The 10339-nt window shown below is 40.4% G+C and overlaps 1 long non-coding RNA gene across 1 annotated transcript in view; it reads right to left on the bottom strand.

The window, feature by feature from the left end:
* Positions 1-10339, bottom strand: part of LOC144311809 (uncharacterized) — a 120595-nt gene that overhangs the window by 95746 nt on the left and 14510 nt on the right. The gene's annotated exons all lie outside the window — the stretch shown is intronic.

The raw sequence follows: 10339 nt of genomic DNA, 5'->3' as shown, positions 1-10339 counted from the left end.
TGTGTCAGGATCCCTGCTCAGTGGGCAGTCTGCTTCTCCCTCTGGCCCTCCCCCATCCAACCCCTGCTCATACTCTCTCTTGCTCTTTCTCTCAAATGAATAAATTTTAAAAATCTAAAAAAAAAAAAAAATCACTGAGTCTGGGATTTTAACTGAAGCCCATCTGTCTCCAAAGTCCGTAACTTAGCCATATCACCACACTGCTTCCCCTTGGCAAGAAGAGACAATTAATATAATACGGGCATAGAAAAAAATGTATTCAAGTAGTGAAAACTCCAATTTACAGTTTAATTTTTAAGCTACTGGAATATCTTCATGGATCAAGCACGATAATTATTCAATTTCTAAATGAGTTGAAATATTTAGAGAGTGGCCAAAATTGTATTTAACTCCAAGCCATGAAACATCTTTGGCCATGAAATACTACCATTGAGGAGATATTTGGAAACTGTGTTTTATTTAGACACAGTCTATATGAACCAATACATTTACATTTTTAAATAAAGAGCAGTGTCATTTAGTTTCCAAAGCTGAGTGGAAACAAAAACTAGGGCCACGTAGACACACCCTACTCTGAGCACCTGCTTTTGAGGTGGCCTAAAATCCTATCCTGTTTTTCTTGTGAATTGGCTTCCATCACTTGTGACTCCAGTGCCTCATCAGCAGCAACCAGTCTTTCATTGCCTGTTTTAGGTTTGGTTGTTCAAATGCTGGGTCTTGCTAATGGGAGAGAGCTCGGGGAATCTCTGTCTTCTCCATTCATGGTGTTGGTTCTATAAGTCACTGTATACTAGACAAGGGGGCTCACACGCACACTTTCCAAGTAGTCTTTAAAGGCTTTCAGTTCCCTTTTTTCTTTTTTTGGTTTCTATTGCCTTCCCAGTAGTGGCTAAGACATTGCCAGTTTGTCTTTCTTCTCATGATTTCTCTAGAAGGCTTCATGGCCCAGGGAAGAGTTCAGCGGGAACCCAGTTTTAATTTCTCATTATTTTCAGTCTGGCTCTTTTTCTTGTGAGGAATAGTAAGCTATTCAACCCAGCTTGAGACAAAGGGTTTTAGCTCATTGTATTATTTCACAGTATTTTTATTTTTATTTACTTATTTATTTTTAAAGATTCATTTATTTATTTTAGAGAGAGAGAGAGAACCTGGCAAGGGGAGAGTAGAGAGAGAGAGGGAGAGAAGTAGACTCTCTGCTGAGTGTAGAGCCCTGAGTGGGGCTTGATCTCATGACCCTGAGATCATAACCTGAGCAAAAATCAAGAGCCAGCCTCTTAACCAGCTGAGGTGTTCAGGCACCCCTGTCACATCATTTTTAAATAATAAAGGAGTTTTTATGGAAATCCAAGAACAGATATTAAGTCTTGGTCTCAAGGAGCCCAGAGCCAATGGTGACTCTAGATTTACAAGGGCTTCTGCGTGTTCAGCTGCAGGAATTCATGGATCTTTGGTTTCTATGATTAGGCAACACACTACATGTCTACTTCTGGTCCCAGTACTAATTGATGGCTTTGTTTGCTTCTAGTTCAGGGGCTTAAGAGAGAATGTGATTGATCCAGTCTATCTTTTAAGGCAGACTGTAATTCCCTGACTGGCAGATGGATTGTGTACAGTCAGCCCAGGGACCTGGGCCAGGGCCAATTATTGATGGACAGAGGAGGTGGGGCACTGAGTACTTAACAGTCTGGGCCTGCCCCTCCAGCAGGAAGTGTGGGCAGGGTGGATCCCCACAGAAGAGGCTGTGGGTGTGTTGGCACAGTACTGACCTTTCCAGAATACCATCTTGTAAAACAATGATGTGTTACCCAAATCACACAGTGTTATACCAAGGTAAGAAGTTGTTATATTGACAAAGATACAGATGCAACTCAAAAGACATCTACAAAGCCACATGCATGCATCTTTGCCGTTAGCATGCTGAAAACATGAAACAAATGTCATTATTTGTTTGTGATATGTTTTATCTAAAAACGTTCATCCTTTTGTCTGACAAGTCTAGCTGTTAAAACCCCATGGCTTTCTCAGTCAGGGCCTCCAAGTTTTGGTGAGCAGATTGCACTCAGCACAACTTTAGTTGATACCATTCATAGAGATTTCAATGTGATAACCAAACTGAAGCTGTATTAACCTTTGCAGTTTCCCAACTAGTTATTGAGGTTTTGCTGTGATTGAGCTGGTCAAAACCCACTGATTTCTTATTATCTTGACTAAGGATCCAGTGTGCCATGCGCCACAGCCTTAAACACAAACAGAATAGATTCATGGCTTCAGAGGTCCCTTGTGTCACAAATATGGTGCCCATGATGCCGGTGAGTTTTTCTCTGGGGATTGGCCCACTGTTACCCAGGGCCCCTGAAAAACAGGAGACATATAGTGGGGACGTTTTGATCAAGGTGAGAATGTTAAAGAGCACAGGACCAGATCCAGGTCTGGATGCATTGCTGCAATGGGAGGAGTTATGATGGAGGTGGTGGTGGGGGGAATGCTGATATAAAGGTGCAAGACATGACAAACTTGACCTGCATTCTAATCCTGGCATGGATCAAAACCCCCTAAACATGGATCAAATCCTTACACTTAAGGTAATTGGCCTAAGGCAAGTTGAGTCACTACCCGCAGAAGGCGTCAGTGATCTGTGTTTGTATGAACTGCACTCTCTTTCCTTGGGTCCCCAGCAGAAACCAGTCTCTCCTGTCACTGAAGAGCCACAGACCTCCAGCTGTGCTTCTCTGTGGCCCACATCACTTTCTACCTGTATTAATGATCTGATTTTTCCCCACTCTTCTGACAGACATTTCTTTCAAGAAAACATTAGCACCTGATTCATCCTGGTGTTTCTACCATGGCTTGAAACATAGGCTTCAAATAAATATTGGTTGGATAAATGGGAATAAGAACCTAAACTGCCTTTCCAGTCACCAGATCAACTGTGTTCCAATGTTGCTTCACTGTTCTCTCCACACACTTGACAGTATATGGCACAGGAAGACGGTCAAGGGAGATGACTGCCGATTGAAGTTAATTTCAGTTGTTGAGTTCATTTAAATTTTTCAAATGTCTCTAATGTAGATGCTATGAAACACTATCAGTATGTCCTATAATACATGGAAGGGCACATGGGCCTAGTTAATTACCAGCATGAGGATGGAATTCCGTGCAGATCAGTAAAGCTCTCTGTGTATAGAGAAGGTGGAGGAGAAGGGGGAGAGGAGGGTAATAGTGACATTTCTTGACGATTTACCATGTGCCAGGCTTCATTATAAACATTACATACGTTAACTCATTGTTATGGGGAAGGTACTATTGTCCCATTTTACAGATGAATCTGGCACAAAACAAAGCAGGTTGTCCTGTGGTCCATGCTGTCTGAACTGTTGGGTTCTGCAACTCCCTTCTCCTTCTCTTTCTCCTTTCTCCCTCTCATTATGTTTGCACCTTATAAATTCAAAATATTGTTTGATAAATGTTAAATATTGCTAAATATAAAAATATGGTTTAGTTAAGAATCATTTCTTCACTCATTCATTTATTCACAAAATTTTGTGGACCATGATGATATGTCAGAGACTTCTCCAGCAGGGAATGTATTTGCCTTCTCAGAAAGCCTTGAGTGGTCAAAGATGAGGTGATGATCATGTCTGATATTTTATCATATAGAGGCCATGCTGGCTCTTTCCTGCCCATGCTGAAGGTTAAATTTTTTTATATTCTTCAAAATAAAGTTCAGTAAGATAGACAAATCCATTTTTGATTGATATTAATACTTCTCAGGGCATAATTTTGGTACAGTATTTTTCAGAACAAAACAAAACATTCCTTCACTGGCATGTGAGGATGGGGAGAGATGCAGTGAAGGCAGGAGTCAGGCAGCCCTGGCCTACCACAGCTCTGTGTATGCCTGCTTGGGCAGATCTGTTTTTCCAGTCATGCCAGATGAAGTAGTGCACTGCCTCAAATCCGTGCTGACTTTCAAAGACACTACAGAGCCTCCTCTGTTATTTGGCTAAACAATTCCCACTTCCTGGAAGGATCCCTTTTCGGATCCCACGTTTTTGGTGGGTGACAGAGAAAACCTCCTCATTGTGAGCTGGAGGCCGTGTCTAAGATAGAGTGGCCAAGTCAACTGGCAGAAAGGCTTGACTTGGTCCTTACAGACAAAAGAATTCACTCTTCCCGGATCTTAGGTGTCATGTGTACACACTGCTCAAAGAACAGAGAGAAAAGTGGAGAATTAAGGTAGCATCCAGAGTTCTGGTTTGGCAAGATGCGTACTTCCCGATAACATAACACTATTCCTAGTATCCACATACCTAGAACAGCCAGGCATATAGTGACACTCAGAAATATTTGTGGAGTGGATGGGTGAATAGAAAAAAGTCTAGAAAAGTATCAACTATAAATATTAAAAATAATTATCTCTTTACTTTTATTTATTTTTTCTTTCAAGCTTTTATTTAAATTCTAGTTAGTTAACATATAGTGTTATATTGATTTCAGGAGTAGAATTTAGTGATTCACCACTTACATACAACACCCAGTGCTCATCATAGCAAGTGTTCTGGAATGATCTCTTTAATAGCTACAGATTCTGATTTTTCTATTATAAATATATTATTTGTGTAAAATCATTTAAAAAAATATAACCCCAATTTTACAGGAGATTACTGTAGCTAAAGTGAGGGCAAAGTTTGGACTGGGATTTGCTGGCTGTATTATTGTCAAGCTCAGCTTGATTGTCAGTAGTATAGCTAAAACTCTTGTGGATAAGTTCCTGGAAAACTGGGTTCTAGCTAACAGAGAAGTAACTACTTTGTTCTGTACGCAAAGGGTTTCTTGAAATCACAGAATATTAGAGGTCATCTTGCCCAATCTTCTTAGTTTTCAGATGATTTGAGCCCAAAAGCCTTGAGGCTTTGGCTTTGAGCAAGCCAGTGATGAAACTAGGTGTTAGAACTTGGCTGTCTGGACTGTAAGCACGTTTCCCCATTTTGCACAGTCAGTCATAAACCCAGCAAGACATTGGAGACATACTCAACTGGGTAATTGAGGAAAATTTAATAAAGGATTATTTAAAAGATATAGACAGAGTTAAGAAGACAGGCAAAGGAAGTGAAGCACTGCAGATCATGCAAAAATGAAGAGCTGTTACTCGCATAAGCCCAAGGGAGGCAAGGGCAGGAGCAGTTCCAGGCTCCCAGTAGGGAGGGGCACCAAGAAGTCACTCACCAGGCATTGGGCCTTGGGTAGAGGGACACAGCCCATGGGCAGCAGCCTGAGGGTGGGGGGGACAAATAGCCCAACCTCATTTTTTTTCCCAAATGGAAGCCAAAGGTCAAGTAAGCTTGTTGACTCAAAGAGGACAATAGAGCAGGGCACAGAGCAGAGTGAGGAAGGGTAGGAAGTGGACTCAGAGTTGAACTATCCATCACATGCGCCCTCTAGAAGATAATCCTGATCCTACCTTCCCTCTCACTTCAGCTTTAAATCAGCAATAACCTGGATAACTAAGACAATTTTTAAAAATTCTTATTATGCAAATAGTATATATCTATAACAGAAAAGCCAGAATATGTAACTGCAATTATTTTCAACATTTATGATATTTATATTTGTAGGCTTTTTCTATTTGTTCATGTATGCATTCATTCATGCCACAAATATTTATTGAATGTCAATGTTCACACTCTTCTAGGCAACATATATATTGAAACAAAGAAAAAAGACAAAACCTTTTTCCCTCAAGGAGCTAACATTCTAGTGGGGATGAGTCACAATAAACAAGGTAAATAACCCAATTGATAGTTTATGAGATAATGTTAAGTAGTAAGAAGAAAAATAAAGCAAGGAAATAGAGTAAGACTGTACTTGGAGAGGTATTATAATTTTAAATAAGGTGGCCAGCGTGTGTGTGTTTGTGTGTGTTTGTGTGTGTGTGTGTGTGTGTGTGTGTGAAAAGAGAAAGAGATAAAGCAATGATTATTTGTAGGGCTTTTCCTCTGGCTAATTGCTGAGTGTTCAGGTAATGGGGAGCGTAGGTGGTGTGACTTCCCCCCCTCCCTCGCAGTTTCAAAATGTCTCTGTTTAGATTTTTTAAAGGGCAAAGCTTTCTCCACTTCTTATATTAACCATTTAAAAAGTGCCACGGGGAATCCTCCGTGCAAGTTAATTAGCCAAGTTCTTGATGTCTATCTGTCCCTTTCTAGCTGGGTGATTTGGGGGCGGTCAGTTTACCTCTCTGAGGCTCAAATTCCTCATGGGCAAAAACAAGGGCTTTGGGGACAATTAAAGGAAATGAGATGAGATCTGTGAGGGACCAGCACACAGTTGATGGTCAGTAGGTGGTGGCTTCTTTCCTTCTCTGGACAGAACTATGTGAAAGGCATGTTCTGGTAAAAGTAGACTCAAGATCCACAGAACTGGAAAGTCTGCTAAACAGTCTTTTTTTAATAATAAATTTATTTTTTATTGGTGTTCAATTTGCCAACATACAGAATAACACCCAGTGCTCAACAGTCTCTTAATGTTAATAGCTGGCATCAATTGGCCACTTAGGTATGCAGTGGAGGCTGAGACGCCCCCTTACACAGATGACAGGTCTTAGAAACAAGGCTTGTCTCCAAATGTGCCTGCCAACAAAGCCAGTGCTCTCTTCATCAGGTGCTGTGTCCCTCCTCTCCCTTTTCCTACTCTGTCTCCATAAGGAAGGGTTAAGGTTGGGTTAAGCCAAAGTGTAGGAAACAGTTTTCTCATAGTCCGAAAGCCCATGAAGACTTTAGACTACCAGCTCTATTATGACCCTGGAAAAGCTTCTTTGCTAAATCCTACCAATGCAGTGGTTCTAAAGATGGGTTGCTCGGCTGATTATCTGTGGATTACGTGGGCAGTTAAAAAAGAAAAGCCAGAACTTTACCCCTGAAATCTGAGTTAAGCAGGCCTGGGGAAAGGCCTGTCTATATGTTTTCAATATGGCCCCTTGTGTTTCTGGTATGAACCGGGTTTGGACAACTCCTCCCAAACTAATGCACCTCCAAGATCTTCTGTTTCCTTTTCCCAGCTGCCACCAGAATTTTCCAAATGGTTGTGAGCATGCTGAGGAATCTGACACAGGCTTCATCCAACTCCTTTGATAAAAGTCCTGGGACGGGCCAAGGTCTAGATGTCTTGAAGCACTAAGAGGAGAGACTTCTTCCTGGTCAGTCCATCAGTCAGTGTTCTTTGGCCACCATAAGAACAACCCATCAGCTCTACTATCCTACAGTCCATAGCTTCTATAAAAACATTATGAGATACCTTGTTAAAAGCCTTGCCAAAATCAAGGCACACAATGTCTGTGCTGCTCCTTGGCTTCACACACTAGAAACACCATTAAAAACAAAGTATGATGGCACAACTCTTTATCAGTGAACCCACACTAACTTCTTTTCCAGAAGCTCAGAAGTATTTTTTTTTTTTTTAAGAAACAGAAGAGCCTACTATCTTCTTGGTAGGTTTCCACAAATGTGAGCTGGAAAATGGTGCTCACGTAAGTCAGTAGTAAAATCAATTTGGGCCTCACTTAGCTCTAAGACTGCATTTCCATCAAGAACAAGGGCTCAGATTATCAGCATATCTAGGAACTTTGGAGAGCAGGTTGCTGAGAAAAATGTGCTGGAGTAACTAATATAGTGGTCTTGAAGGCATACATTTTGTACCTTTCTTTGATAATCAAGAAAGGTGAAAGCTACACAATCATTCATATTAAGTGTAGATCATTTAATTAGTCTGCACTGGCAACTCTGAACCATTATCCATGCTACTGCTTTCTCCATAACAGCAAATGTGGGGCCAATGTTCCTAATTAGAAGAAAGTTTTCTTGTTATTTTATGTTTTTTATTTTAATTTGTTTGTTAGATGAGTTGGTCTTTCCTTACACTTGGGTCTAAAGTGACTCTCAATTCCTTATGACTCTTTCTGTGCCACAGCCAGTACTTTGAAAGTAAATTTTATTCTCTGAAGGATATGGCTTAATCAACATTGCCCAATATGTCCGATCTCTGTATTACCTTTCATCTCAGTGCTCATATTTTAGATCCAGAGTGAAACCCTTTATTTGGCTCATTTATCCTAGGGTTCCCTATTTGAATGAAACCCTCTCTATAAAAACCAATGCATTCAAAAATTGTAGCAGAAATACAAGCTTGAAGAAGTATTCTTTACTTTTGTAGGGGATTCACTATGTGATCCTTTAAGTAATGAACACAGCCAAGAAAATATATTTAAATCTATGCTTTCATTTTCATAACTGCGTGTGTCACATATGCTAGGCTGTATTTGTAAAGATTGTCTTGTCATTGTCCATTAGCTACTTTCTTTTCTTCTAAAATACCAAGCCCATATATTCCTTGGTCGTGTATAAATTATGATTTCAAGTTATTATTTTTCTGGGTATTATTTTTTAATCATTGAAGAACACGAAAAAAATTGAAGAATAATAATGATAGTCAGCATCTAGTGAGTGCATTGACACCAGACACTGCTCTCTAAATGCCATGCATGCGTCCAGTTATTAAAACCACATATTAAATTATAACATTAAGCTACCATTATTATTCCATCTTTATCTTTGACCATTTTGCTTTTTTTCCCCTGAAATATCATCCCAAATATTATAACTTAGAGAAAGCCAGTATTTTTCTCCCTTGGAAAAAAAGAATTCCAATATATTAATAAAATACTTTCTCATTGCTCTTTTGGCTTCCCAAGTAAGCTTGTCCTAAGGCTGCATGAATGAGTCTTTAATGTAAAGGCTGGAAATTTTTATCAAGGATAGTATTAGATCTATGTTACTAGACCCAGAATGGGATTTAAAGATTGAGCACTTATGCTATATAGGACAATATGCTAGACATTAGGGATACAAGGATAAATAACACATACATTCAGATTCCTCTTCAATGTCCATTACAATAAGTTTTTTTAAATATTTTATTTATTTATTCATGAGAGACACAGGGAGAGAGACAAAGACATAGGCAGAGTGAGAAGCAGGCTCCTCGCAGGGAGCCTGTTGTGAGATTTGATCCTGGACCCCCAGATCATGCCCTGAGCCAAAAGCAAATGTTCAACCCCTGAGCCACCCAGGCATCCCACCATTACAATAAATTAAGTGCAGGTTCCACTTAGGCCTTTGGGCAAATGTGCTGGTGCATTTTAGAGGCAGATTTCCTCTGCCCAAGGCTGGCCCCAACTCTCTGAGTCTCCCTTAGTCTTTCATTTGTACTATTCTAGAAGACTACTTGTGTTTTCATTGGGCTACTCCATGCTCTACCACTTGATCTGGATCCAAGGCTCTTGGTGGCACAAAATCCATTTACTCTCCAATCTATTCCCGAAGACTCTTTCTGCTAAGTGGATTCCTTATGTCTCACACCCTTGAACTACCTGGTCTTTTAGGGGGGAATTCATCTACAGACAGTGATGGTTATCTGGGCCAGTACAGATATTATTAAGTGGTGATGCTCTCATCCAGTCTAGGGCTTATGACACTCTTTTTGGGTGTTCTTTCTTCCAAAGTGGGCAGGAGGTCCACCTCGTGATTTCTCTGAAAAAACTGTTAAATATTTTGTCTCTCCAGCTTCCTTCTACTTCATCCTTTGACCCAATGTTTGCAACGTAATTTGTCAAGGCCAATTCCTATAAAATAATAATGCCCCACTCAGTCTTTGATCTAGATGTGGGCTAGATTTTCAGCAACCATGGAAATAATTGGGAGGAGGAGTGGGGGTGTGAGGGAATAAAACCTCAGAGCAGCCAAAATAGCGGTCATCAAGGCCATGCTCTAAAGCCTGTAGGCTTCTAGGCTCAGTGTGTTAGCTGCCTATTGGTGCTGTAACAAATCACCCCCAGCTTAGTAGTTTAAAACAACACATATTTATTCTTACAATTTTGGAGGTCAGAAGTTTGGAATGGGTCTCACTGGGCTAAAGTCAGGTGCTAGGAGGCTGTATTCCTTTTTGAAGTTTCTCAGGGAGACTTCGTTTGCTTTCTTTTGCCAGCTTCTAGCTCTCAGCTGCCTGAATTCTTTGGTTTGTAGCCACCTTCCATTTTCAAAACCAGTCATGGTAGGCTGAGTCTTCCTTATGTTAGATCACTCCAACACTCCTGCTCTTCTCCTTCATTTATAAGGAAATTTGTGATTATATTGAGCTCACCCCGTAATCCAGAACGACTTTCATATCTCAAGGTCAGCTGATCAGCAACCTAAATTCCTCCAGCCCATTAACATAAGATACCCAGGGATTCCAGGGATTAGGACAAAATCATCTTTGCCAGGGACATTATTTTGACTTCTACACCCAT

The sequence above is a fragment of the Canis aureus genome, chromosome 4, assembly GCF_053574225.1.
Source record: "Canis aureus isolate CA01 chromosome 4, VMU_Caureus_v.1.0, whole genome shotgun sequence".
NCBI lineage: Eukaryota > Metazoa > Chordata > Mammalia > Carnivora > Canidae > Canis > Canis aureus.
The sequence above is the reverse complement of the archived record's forward strand: the minus strand, read 5'-3'. Positions and strand labels throughout refer to the sequence as shown.